We start from the raw sequence: 14,540 nt of genomic DNA, 5'->3' as shown, positions 1-14,540 counted from the left end.
TAATGTACATCATGCTGATTGGAGCTAAGGGCATACACTGTCTAACAACTCTCACTTGCACTTAGGTCCAATCGGGTATAAGCCAGAGTCTCATACTTTCCACGTGTTTCTCAAACACTTTCTGAGTCAGTGGCTTAGTCAATGGGTCTGCCACATTCTCCACTAATGCTACCTTTTAACATCAATCTCCCGTAAATCCAATGTTGTCACACAATAGTGGTATGGGTGATGTGCTGAATTCCAAATTCTAGAATGAACACCTTCATTCATTAGGCAGCCTCACTTACGACAATGTGCTCGGCTTAGGTTGTGCAATCTGCTATTTTTACTAAACAGGACCCCATCGTGAAGATTTAACCAGATGTAAACATTCTACCATTTGGACTGGACTGGCAGTCAATATCAGTATACCCAATGATATGTAGTGAACTATCCTGAAATACCAGACAAAACTCCTTTTAACTTTCAAAGGTCTCTCAGTATATTTTCATAGCAGTCTAGTGCTCCTGACCTGAGCTAGATTGGTATCTACTTACCACACTCACTGCCGGAGCAATGTCAGGATGAGTGCACAGCATGGCATACATGATGCTCCCTACAGCTGAGGCATATGGAATCTCTTTCATGCCCTCAATCTCTTCGAGTCTTGGGAGACATACCCTTGGAGAGAGTGACTCCGTGCCTGAAAGGAACATTTCCTTTCTTGGAGTTCCCCATAATGTATCTTTTGACAATTTTGTCAATGTAAGTAGGCTGAGATAATCCTATTATCCTCTTCGATCTATCTTTATAGAGTCGAAATCCAAAAGATATAGGAGGCTTCTCCAAGATCTTTCATAGAGAATTGCTTGAAAACCACACTTTCACCATAGTTAACATTCCTACATCATTCCCAATGAGTAAAATGTCATCTACATATAGAACCAAGAACGTAACCTTATCCCCACTGGTCTTCCTATAAACACAGGGTTCATCTGGGTTCTGCTTAAAGTCAAATTGTTTGACGATAGACTCAAACTGGATGTTCCAGCTCCTAGAAGCATGCTTAAGTCCATATATGGATCGATTAAGTTTACATACCATGTGTTCCTGACCTGCAATTATAAAACCTTATGTTTGCTATATATAGATATATTTAGTAAGATCTCCATTCAGGAATGCGGTTTTGACATCCATTTCCCAAATCTCGTAGTCATGGTATGCTGCTACAATTAGTAGGATCATAATGGATTTAAGCATGGTCACGGGCGAAAAGGTTTTCTCATAGTTGATTCCCTCTTTTTGAGTGTACCCTTTCACTACAAGGCAAGCCTTATAGGTCTCAACCTTTCCATCAAGGTCCTTCTTCCTCTTACAGATCCATTTGCAACCAATTGCTTTTACCCCAGGGGGCAGATCTACTAGAGTTCAGACTCCACTGGTCTCCATTAAGTCCATCTCAGCTCTCATGTCATCTACCCACTTCAACGAATCTATGTCCAACATATCTTTCGTATAAGTCACAGGATCCTCCTCACTAGTCATGGCTTCCACCAAGTAACTTTCTTGGTCATAGCTGTAACGAACTGGAGGCCTGGATATCCGGGTAGATCTCCTAGGTTGTTTATTAACTAGAGCTTGTGGGACATCTTCCACTACCCCTTACCTCTCCTCATCAAAAACAACTTTCTATTGATGATTGTTCAGGATGTAATCTTCCTCCAAGAAATGGGCATTTCGACTACAGAACACTTTTTGCTCTCTTGGGTCATAGAATAAATACCCTACAAAGCCTTTGGGGTAACCTACAAATAGGCAACAGCTGGTCTTGGATTCCAATTTGTTAGCACTTGTTCTTTTAACATGTATTGGACAATCCCAAATCTTCAAGTGTCTCACACTTGTTTTCTTATCGGTTCAAAGCTCATAGGGAGTCTTCAAAATGGATTTGGTTGGAACCCGGTTCAGCACGTATATCGCAGTTTCTAATGCAAATCCCCAAAAGAATGTAGGTAATTCCGAGTGGATGAGAAGTGATCGGACCATATCCAATAAAGTCTGGTTCCTCCTCTTTGACACACCGTTTAACTGTGGTGTAGCAGGAGCTAGTTGTGATACTATCCCATTTTCCTTTAAGTAGTCTCTGAATTCATCAGAGAGATATTTGCCTCCTTGATCTGATCAAAAGGCCTTAATGTGTCTCCCTAACTGTTTTTCGACTTCTTGTCTGAACTCTTTGAACTTTTCAAAGAATTCAGACTTGTGTCTCATTAGGTACACGTAACCATACCGTAAATGATCATCGGTAAAAGTTATGAAATAAACATGTTGGTTACGTGTCCTAACATTCATGGGACCACATACATCAATATGTATAAGGTCAAGTGTGCCTATTGATCTTTCAGGCTTACCGGTGAATGGCCAAGTCTGTAATGCCACAGGCACGTGGGATTAACTGTATCACCAGTTCTTTTTTTTGGGGATTTTATCCGATGTAGTTTCAGTTATGTTTGTTTCCAGAGAATGATGGAGAACATAGAGACCACTCACAAGTTCTCCATATGTGAGGAATTTGTTATTCCTTTTGATAATAATCACATTACTAAATGGAACAGAATAACCATCCACACATAGTTTTGAAACAGAAATCAAATTTCTTCTCAAGTTAGGTACATGAAGACAATCTTTTAATGTAATAATTCATTCTCTAAAATACAATTCTACAGTTCCTATGGCTATAGCTGCAACATTTGTAGAAGTTCCTAAGTAAATAATCACTTCTCTGTCACTCAGTCTTCTGCTTGTCCTGAACCCCTGCAATGTATTACATACATGAGTAGAATCCCCAGAATCAATACACTAGGAAGCAGAAGTGACCAACATATTGGTCTCTTTGACAAAGGATTCAAAATTACCTTCGTTTTTGGCCTCCAAGTACTGAGGACAATTCCTCTTCCAGTGGTCGATCTGCTTGTAGAAGTGACAAGCATTTGATGCCTTGTCCTTCTTCTACCTTTTTAGGCTTACTAACCTTCTTCTGATGTTTCTTCTTTGTCTTCATCTTTTTCTTGCCCAATTTGCCACCTTCAACAAGCATGGCCATGGGCTCATCCTTCGTTATCAGTTCTTCAGCCCTCTACAACATATTGTTGAGTTCCTGAAGGCTTACATTTAGCTTGTTCATATTATAGTTCATAATTAATTGATTGAAAGAATGAGGCAAAGAGTTCAGGATGGCACCAACATTAGTGACATGATCTAGCCCACATCCAAGAGCCTCCAGTTCATTAATGTATCCCATCATCTTAAGACAATGGTCATGAACTAGCTGGTTCTTAGACATTTGAGTGGTCATAAACTGCTTTAATACCTTTTGACGAGTAGAACAATTCTGCTCTTTGTACATGGTCCTTAGACTATCCAAGATATCTTTGGACACTTCGATCTGATCGAATTGTCATTGTATCCGGTTATCTAACGAGGCTATGATGTAGCACTAGGCAAGAGAGTTTTTCTCTTCCCATTCTTGATATTCCCTCCTACATGCTTCAGAAGCCCTATCACCCGGACGATCTAGAGCAGGGTTCTTAGCAATCTTGTCCAATTTTTCGAACGTCAGAACCAGCATAAGGTTATGGAACCAGTCAGCGTAATTTGGGCCCTTAAGCTTATTATCGTCCAACAGTTTGGTGAATTGACTGTTTACCATTTCTAATAAAAGGCAAAGCAAATATTAGTCCATAACCTAATTTGGTTCATGTTATTTACATAGAAATGAATTTTAATCTATGTTCCATTTCCATTTGTTCATCTCTGAGATTTCCCTCCTATCTCAGTGACGGAGACTACGAAAGATGTCTCTGGAAATGTGGGAAAACATATACAGTGCATAGGGCCAACTGTTTCAGCTGCATAACCCCACTACCTTTTGTGAAAGATCTTATCCACTCATCTTATGAGCTTTCCTTTTGGCCTCTATTAGACAAGGTTCATTGCCTTTTTAGGTTAAACCTTTATGCCCAGTAAGTGCTTACCCATCATATTCGTGAATGCCAAGAAACCATGAAAGAGTCTTCCATTTTAGAATAGGCCCCTCTTACATCGGTCTATGATGCCCTTATCATCTTATGAAACAATCCAACATATCTAGCAACAAATGGATAGCTCAATTTTATGGTGCATCTCCTCATTACTGAATGACCCATTTTCATTCTAATAATGGAAGGCCTTTAGAAAGTTCGTCATATGAATCTCCCTATCACATGCACTTATATTTTGTTGGAGGGAATGAATAATTATACCTTAGTTCTGATTTAGGTTAAAACAAAGTGGCTCCCACTGGCTTTCTCAAAGCCAGATTTAAATGGGCCCTATACGGATAAGGTTCTGCATGGTTCCTCTTGGGAATGAAGTTGATGTGGGGTCCATCAAGAAGGGAAATCATCCAATGAACTTATGGACACCATGGAAATGATGTGCATTCAGCCATGGTGTGCGGAAGAGCCACTATCCAATTAACATGGGCCAAGTGCTTATGGCCCATGTACGTAGCAGATCACACATCCATACATTACATGCAGGAAAAATTAACACAATTGATCCAATCAATTTAATTATCTGTAAAACCCTAAATTAATTAGGTTAAATCAGTATCAACCCAACAAAGCCCATAACATCATCAAATAACATTATTTAGGTATATGGGCTGAATTGCAAAGAGCAGTTCGGCCAAGTTTTGGTGTCTAGTTCAAGATTTAAATCAAGAATAATGATCTGAAAAATAAATTAAATCCAGATAATCAAAATTATCAAGAAAACGAAATCAAAGGGTTGCACTGTGATTATCTTGGACATCCTACAGACCTGCAAAGAAAATTAATCGCAGATTGCAGAATCAAAATCTACAAATCGCATATCGCAGAACTTCTTTTTGCAAAATCTTCTTCTCCTCTATTGCGCACTCCAACAATCTCTAGATGAAAATAAAATAGAAAAACCTAATTTTTCTATTATTACATCACATTGAATTCCTATTCAATTTGTCTAAAAATATAAAAATATATATTTACAGACCAAATCGAATAGAAAAGAAATAGCAGGGTGCGAAAATCTTGTTAGAAAGATTTGATCTCCATCACACGTGCAGACCAAGAATTTAAGAAACATTCATAGAACAATTCCATAAATATAACAGAATAAAAAAGATTTATTTTCCAAATCATTCACCCATAGTCTGGGAACCAATTCCTAGAAAAAAAATGCTAACTGCGCAAATCAGGTAGAACGCCTTCTACCCATTTACATAGATCCAAATCTGATCTAATTTGGTTCAAAACTTAAACCTGGCACTGGTACCACTAAAGGAGATGGGATATCCATCATATGGATGGCCGAACCCTACAAGAAGGTTGGGCAAAATTTCAAAAAAAAAAAATTCTCCCATCCGGGAATTGTATCCCCAATTTAGAAAACTGCATTTTTAAGGTTCATTCTTGTAACCAAAACAGATCAAATCTGAAACCAAGAATAGTGAGAGGTATACCTGATACAAAATCCACCAAAAAATGCTCCTCCCAACGCAGGTGTTCATGCCCAAAGAGTGTACCAAATCCTCCCTCCACTAAAGATGACACAGCTCAGGATGAGGCAGGATCAACAAGTAGTTCTTCACCAAGAACTTATTCTTCAGCAAGAATCAAATGGGGTAGTGAGCACAACTTTATAATTGTTTCTTCTAGCTAGAAACAATATCAACATCTAATCTTGATCAGTTCCAAGAAATGGAGATTGAACAAGGTAGGGGGGCAAAAGTAGGGAGAGAAAGAACTGAAGGTAGAAACAGTCAAACTGTGTTGTCTATTGTATATCTTTTCAGATCTGCCCTGCTCTTTATATATAGCCTTAAAGAGATAATCTCCAAATCTGATTATGAGTTTCTTGATCCAAATCTTTATTTGGATCTAAACTCTTTAAGTTATAAGGATAATCCCTTATCTTATCTGCAGATCAAGATCAGCTATTCCTAATCAAATTAGGAGTTCCCTAAACCAAATCTCTATATGGATCTGGACTCTTTAAGTGGATAAGAGTTATCCTCTTATCCTTATCTGTTGATCTATACCCAGATCCGCCCCTATTTAATTAATCCAATTAACCCAGTTCGAAATGGGCTTTAGGCCCATTAAGTATTCAGGCTTACTTCCTTTTAATGCTGGCTAGTTTATCTCTCTTTGTATGGCGTGGGACCCTATCATTGATCTACACATCAACCACATGGGTTCATCTTAACCTCTATTACAAGGCCTAGCTGAATTCATTGCTGAATACAATGAACCCCTGAGCCCATCACCATAGGCTCTTAATGGGCCCAACATTTACACTAAATGTTCCTTGGGTCCAACCATCTTATGAAGGCCCAAGGACTGTGGGCAAATGCAAGATTTGCCCATCAGTTATAACCCTCAATGGTCTTACACTTAACCTCTTAGCCCTTAATGATCAAACACTACTCGATAAGAGAGGACATTTCCCTCGGCTGCAAGGTACAGTGCTGCACTCTCTATTCACATGGATCCCGGGAATTAAAACCTTTTGCAAACAATTCGAAAACAAAATATATAAGTACATCTCTATATAAATATATTTTGCAAAACCAAATTCCAAACACATTTGAAATCCATTGTCAGCAGTTTAGATTTCCATCAGAGAGAGTGCATTTCCCCGATCATTCACTTTGTTTGACAAAGGAGATGATCCTGTCACTATGATCACCCACTTAGATGAATTCTCAAATTGCCCCAACATACCCAGGTTTTGACCCCCTAAGGATCTCATTGATTGGCACATCAAAGACAGCCCAATCAAACACCTACTACAGTACCATAAACGAGTCTAGGGGTCAAGTGTAACATTCCAGTTTTCCCCATCTGTCTCCATGGTCCAGGGCAACACTGGAATTTGGTCTGGTTCAGGGTTTTAAGAAAACCCACACTACAGGTACCTCAGGCCTCACCCTAGTAGCTGAGACAAATCACCCCAACCAACTTGGCAACAACACATCAGTGTCTTGGTAGGATAAATCTATCCAATGGCTGTGAAGATTCTAAAATAACACAAGTCTCATTTGTGTCCAGTTTAAGGGAATTACACAGAAACACACCACAATAACATGAATCAAATATGTACTTTATTCATTTACAATAAATATCATAATGTACATCATGCTAATTGGAGCTAAGGGCATACACTTTATAACATGTTTTTGAATCAAACCAGACCAGATCTGAAATCAAAATTAAGCAAGTAGGGAAATACCCGATACGAAATAATAGTAACTCCCAATGTACGTGTTCACGCCCAAAGAGTTGACCAAAACCCACATCCACTAAAGATGACATAGCTTATGGTGAGGCAAAATCAGTAGGATAGCTCTTTACCAGGAACCCTAATTCTTTAGCAAGAATCAGGCAAGGGGCTGGTGAGCATGACTTTAAATTGTTTATTCTAGAAAGAAACAATATCAAGAACTATTCTTGATCAGATCCAAGAATGGATATCGAACTGGGTAGGGGCAGCAAGAACTAGGAAAGAATTCTGTAGATTTCTAAATGTGTCTAAAACTGATGAACGCGCCCCCCTATTTATAGCCTTCTTTGGATCAGCCTCCTAATCCAATTAGGAGAAAGTTACTTGATCCAAATCTGATATTTGGATCTAGACTCTTAAATGGATAAGACTTATCTTATCATTTACCTAATCCTGATTAGGTTATAAGTCAGAATTCGCCCCTTTTTAATTAACTTACTTAAGCCCAATTTGAAATGGGCTTTAGGCCCATTTAATCACACAGCTCACTTTCCCTTTAAATGTTGGCTAGTTTAGCTCTCTTTGTATGGCGTGGGACCCTAGCATTGATCTACACATCAGCTACATGGGTTCAGCCTAGCCTTTATTAGAAGGCTTGACCAAATTCACTATAGAACACAGTGAACCCCTGAGTCCATCAGTATGGTCTCTTAATGGGCCCAACATTTATACTAAATGGTCCTTGGGTCCAGCCACCTTATGAAGGCCCAAGGACTGTGGGTAGATGCAAGATTAGCCCATCAGGTATTACCCTCAATGGTTTTACACTTAACCTCTCAGCCCATAATGATCAAACACTGCCTGACAAGAGATGACCTCTCCCTCAGCTGCAAGGTATAGTGTTGTACACTCTGTTCATATGGATCTGGGGAATTAAAACATTTTGCAAACAATTTGTTATACCATAATATATATCTCTATATAAATATATTTTGCAAAACAAAATTCAACAAGTTTGAAATCAACTATTGGCAGTTTAGGTTTCCATCAGAGAGAGTGCATCCCCTGATCATTCACTTTGTCCGACAAAGGGGATGATCATGTCATTATGATCACCCACTCAGGTGAATTCTCAGACTGTCCCAACATACCCAGGTTTTGACCCCCTATAAGGATCTCATTGATTGGCATATCAAAGACAGCCCAATCCAACACCTAGTGCAGTACCATAATCAAGTCTAGGGGTCAGGTGTAACATTCCAGTTTTGCCCATCTATCTCCAAGGTCTAGGGCAATACTGGAATTTGGTCAGGTTCAGGGTTTCAAGACAGCCCAACCCACACTGCATGTAACTCAAGTCTCACCCTAGCAACTGAGACAAGCCACCCCAACCAACTTGGCGGCACATCAAGACAGGATACATCTCCCCAGATCTATCCAACAGCTGTGAAGATTCTAAACTAACACGAGTCTCATAAGTGTTCAGTTTAAGGGTATTACACAGAAATACACCAAAATAACATGAATCAATTATGCACTTCATTCATTTACAATAAATGACAATATGTACATCAATCTGCTGGTGATGCTTCAGTTGAAGAAAATATGTTACCATCCCTAGGGTAAGCTCGATAGCGTAGACAAAGCAGTAGGACATGAGATTGATCAGGAATCTAAATGAATTCGGCATCAACTGCATTGGTAGTACCCGGTACCACTCAAACACCCCGAACCCCCTTGTGCAATGGGAACCTCAGCCCGAACTCCAGACTCTTTTCATATACACAGATCTCGTCCGACCGAGCATTTGTGGGCCTCTTACTACCCTCAGACATCTAAGCTCAAATTCCTCGGGGAAGCAGTACAGAGCTCGGATCCGAGCCATATCCTCGGGAGTAAGACAGCACAGAGTGGTCCCAAATCGGTGGCTAACTCACGCAGGAAGCTCGACCTCCACGGTTAACAGCCCCACTTCAGCCTCTTCGGCCTCGACAACCCTCTCAGAGTCTACTCCCTCGAAGTCCTTGGCCTTGGCCCCATGGCCCTTAGCCTTGGGAACATTGAGCGCAACAGCCTCGGTGAAAGACCCCGGCTTGGACTCAAAGTAAGAAGACCCAGCAAAATCGGAAGAAGAGGAAGAAGAACAAAAGGACAAGGAAGACATCTTACCTAGTCTTGTAGGTTAAAGGCCACGAAACTGAAGCAAACACTGAGCACTGAAGACTACTCCTCGTCGAGCTCTACAAATAACTTCTTTCGCAAATGACAAAGGGGAGATGCTCTTCTCCCTATTTATAGGATCCCCAATGGTCCAAATCAAAACAGGATCGACGGCATGGATCAAGTGCCGCTTTAACAAGCTTGGGAGGGCCAATTAGTGCTACCGCTCTTCGCACACGTAAAGTCTCAAGAAGTAAAACGATGCCTCTAACAACCATTTTGAGGGTGGGACCAGCGTTGAACCGCCTGGTTCGTCTAGAGAGACTGGCCCAACTTCAAGCCACTCGGTCTAGCCTGCACTCTCAACCAAACTTCAACTTTTAGTTCCTCATCCGAGGACCAAAGAACTCTTTCACGCCACACTGCAGCCGAGCACTTCACTCATTGACTTTGGAACTGGGGGAGTGGTGTTCTGATTATGGTTGATCTATCCCTAGATGCCACATTTCGCCCCCGTGGCCACCCTATTTCCTCGGCCATGTCAACACTGCGTCACCTCCGCAGCCTACCTTATCTCCTCATCCACGTCAGCACCGCGTTGCCTCCACGGCCCTGCCTTATCCCTTTAGCCACATTGACACCACGTCATGTGGATAAGCGCGACCAAGACAGGAGACCATCGTACGAATGGGGACAACTCCGCTAGGGGTTAGACCTTGTCCCGAAGACCTCGGTGGCTAACCTCATCCCGATAACCCCAAAAGCCTCATCCGATCAAGACACGAATCTTTGGCTATAAAAATGTACCTCTCGTTCAAGGTAAAGGATCCAACTTTTGACTCCCCTACTGTTACTCTGCTCAGACGAGCACCGTTCTCTAACTGCTCGGCCCGGCCACCCACTGTTTTCTACTAACTTGAGCATCAGAGTATCTTCCCAATGATAACTACTCGAGCCTCTGAATTTTTCTTGATTTCAGATCTTGGAGTGTGGTTTCATCCTTCCACCTTGGCTCCGCCCAGTTCACAAAGACTATTTGACTATGGCCTCAATTCCTGCACTACCTTGGATCGAGCATCATCATTCAATCATGTCAAAGCCTAGTACAAACTAGAACATCGTCAAAACAAGTAATTTTTCACTCTAGAGGTAACTAATCGTCATATTTCATATAATTGAAACCACTTTCGATGCAGAAAAACCATATTCACATGGACTAAGAAAGAAAAGAAAAAAAGAAAATATAACATACCTAACCATCCCAATTGTCTACATTTGAGACATGACTAAAGAACGTTTCACCTCACTACTAGCAAAGAACCAACAACCAAACACCTAGTGAAATTAGATTTTGTTAAACCCAAGCCATCAAGACATATACAAATCAAGCCCAACAAAGCTAAACCTAGTTAGAATCAATCCAACCTACACAAAATTAACAAAACTGAATCAAGACATAGAGAAATCATGTCAAATAGATCTTAGATAGAACCCATATCCGAGGCTTGTCCCAACGATCCAATCCTATCAAGATATAGTTGAATCCATCCCAATTATTTGAACCTAGCTAGAACCAAAATAATCTACTTTAGATTAACGAAACTAACTCTAACAAATTCAACATAACTAAACCAAGCCAAAGCTAGGTAATTCATCCTTACCTAAATAGCTTAGGCCAATGAACTGAACCTTTTGATCAAATCTACCATTGCCCTTTAAAACACAGTTGAGTGAAAAATGAAATACTAAGATGAACCTAAAACCTTTTCCATTCCAACTTGACATTGCAGAGCCTAGTTCGAATATAGACTTGCTTGAAGCTTGAACATCACACAAATTCAACAAAACCAAGTTAAAGCATAATCCTAAAATGTTAACCAACTTAACAAGAACTATGAAGGGCAAAACTGGAATGTTACACTTGACCCCTATATTTGATTACAGTACTTCACTAGGTGTCGGATTTGGCTATTTTTGATATGTTAATCAGTGAGATCCTTAGAGGGGGTCAAAACCTGGGTATGTTGGGGTAATCCGAGAATTCATCTGAGTGGGTGATCATAGTGACAGGATCTGCCCCTTTGTCGGACAAAGTGAATGATCGGGGAATGCACTCTCTCTGACGAAAACCTAAACTGCCGGCAATGGATTTCAAATGTGTTTGAAATTTGGTTTTGCAAAATATATTTATATAGAGATCTACTTATATATTATGGTTTCAAATTGTTTGCAAAAAGGTTTTAATTCTCGAGATCCATGTGATTAGAGAGTGCAACATTGTACCTTGCAACCGAAGGAGAGGTCCTCCCTTGTCGGGCAGTGTATGATCATTAAGGGCTGAGAGGTTAAGTGTAAGACCATTGAGGGTAATACCTGATGGGATAATCTTGCATCTGCCCACAGTCCTTGGATTTTCATAAAGTGGCTAGACCCAATAACCATTTAGTGTAAATGTTGGGCCCATTAAGAGCCCATGGTGATGGACTCAGGGGTTCACTATATCCTACACTGTATTCGGCCATGCCTTGTAACAAAGGCTGGGTTGAACCCATGCAGCTGATGTGTAGATCGATGTTAGGATCCCACGCCATACAAAGAGAGCCAAGTTAGCTAGCAAATTAAAGGGTAAGTGGGCTACGTAACTTAATGGGCCTAAAGACCATTTCAAACTGGGCTTAAGTAAATTAATTAAAAGGGGGAGAAATCTGGTTTATAATCTAATTAGGATTAGCTGAAGGATAAGATAAGTCTTATAATAGTCCAGATCCAAATATCAGATTTGGATCAAGAAACTTTCTCCTGATTGGATTAGGAGGCTAATCCAAAGAAGCATATAAATAGGGGGCGAATTCTTCAGTTTAAACACACTTGGCAACCTGGAGAATTCTCCCTATTCTTACCACCCCTACCTAGTTCGATTTCCACCTGTGGAACTAATCCAGAAAGGTTCTTGATATTGTTTATTTCTAGAAGAAACAATCTGAAGTCGTGCTCACTAGCCCTTGTTCGATTCTTGATGAAGAGTTCAGGTTCTTGCTGAAGAACTATCCTGTTGATCTTGCTTCACCATACACTGTGTCATCTTCAGTGGAGGCAGGTTTTGGTCTTCTCCTTGGGCATGAACACCTACATTGGGAGTTACTGTTACTTTGTATTAAGTATATCATTCTCTTCCCTTTTGGTTTCAGATCTGGTCTAGTTTTGATTCAAGAACGAACCTTGAAAATGCACTTTTCTAAATTAGGGAATACGATTCCCGGATGGGAGAGAAAGAAATTTTTGAAAATTTGCCAACCTTCCTGTAGGGTTCGGCCATTCATATGATGGATCTCCCATCCCTTCACCCACACCCTAGCTAATTTGCCGAAAATTTAAAATTTGACTATAGCTAGACCGAGTAAACAAAACCAAACCACAAACAGACAATAACCCAACCTATTGACGCAAAACTAAACCTAGACCCTCCCAACCCACCATAGAAGCAAACATATCCCAACATAACTGAATTAATTCTACCTAGCTAAACATGAGTTTGCATCTCCGCCCCGCCGCTTGTCGCCCCACTAACGCCCCACAAAACGTGCAACTACCACATGTCCAGTCGCACGCAGTGGGGCCTTCCCGCATACGGGGCTAATGGGGTGGCCATTAGCTCGTCCAGTTAGCCCCAAAATGAGTCCAAACTTTCTTTCTCCCATAAAACATTTTAAAAAACAATTCAGAAACGGAATCATTTTAACCACCCGTTTCTGGGTCATTGGTCCGATCATCTAATTCGAATGGATGGCCCATTCTGACAAATAAGTTAAAAAATAAAAAATAATTTAAAATAAAAAACAGTTAAAAATAGTTGAATAGGTCAACGATTTGACCGCCCAGGTCAACGGGTTATTGACTTTTTCAACGGTTTTCGGCCAAATACCAAGTTTGGGGTAAAACGAAACTCGTTGACCTAGGCGTACCTAGTAACAATGAACTGGCCGGAGCGATCACCCTTGCTAGAAATGGAGTTGGATCCGAGCTCGGATAGAGGGGAGTAGAACGGGAGACAAATGCGATTTGAAGCAAGGTTTTCGAACTGTCGTTGACCCGGACAATTAGACCGTTCGGCCCAAGAACCGTCTAGGTAACTGGTTCCATTGACACGGTTGGATCGTTCGGCCCAAGAACTATCTAGGCAACCGGTTCTGTTGACCCGGGGAATCGAACTATTGACCTATCAACCTGTTCAACGGTTTTGACCATTTTTTATTTTTCATTATTTTTACTTTTTAAATTTATTTGTTAGAATGACCTATCCGTTCAAACCGGATGATCGGATCATTGACCTGGAAAACGGTTCCGTTTCCTGGTCATTTTTTAAAATGTTGATTTGTGATTGAGGGGGCGGGAATATGGGAGAAAGGAGGTTTGGGCTTGCTTTGGGGCAAATGGGATGAATGGATAGGCTATTTTGACAAATAAATTAAAAAAATAATTAAAAATCAAAACGAACAAAAACCGTTGAACGGGTTGATGACCCAAGACAACGGAACCAATTGCCTAGACGGTTCCTGGGCCCAAATTGTGTCTGACCCCTGTTTTACTCCCCTCTGCCCGAGCTCGGATCCAACTCCATTTCTGGCAATGGCGATCGCTCCGGCCAATTCATCGTTACCAGGTACACCCGGGTCAATGGGTTCTGTTTTACCCCAAATTTGGTATTTGGCCAAAAACCGTTGAAAAAGTCAACAACCCATTGACTTGAGCAGTCAAACCGTTGACCCGTTCAACGATTTTTGACCATTTTTTATTTTTTAATTTATTTCTTAGAATGAGCCATCCATTTGAACCGAATGGTCGGACCATTGACCTGGAAACCGGTGGCCAAAGGGTTCCATTTCTGAGTCGTTTTTTAAAACGTTGTATGGGAGAAAGGAAGTTTGGGCTCGTTTTAGGGCTAACGGGACAAGCTAACGACCGTCCCATTAGCCCTACATGTGGGAATTATACCTATTCATGGGCCGGGTAGCTCGACGGCACATCCCGGCCCACCCCGCACAGGCTTGGACATGTAATTAGGCCCGTGGGCCTGACCTTAGGCCCAATACAGTAAG

Source organism: Nelumbo nucifera, chromosome 2 (assembly GCF_055504915.1).
Source record: "Nelumbo nucifera cultivar China Antique chromosome 2, China Antique-T2T, whole genome shotgun sequence".
Classification (NCBI taxonomy): Eukaryota; Viridiplantae; Streptophyta; class Magnoliopsida; order Proteales; family Nelumbonaceae; genus Nelumbo; species Nelumbo nucifera.
Note: the sequence above shows the minus strand (reverse complement) of the source record.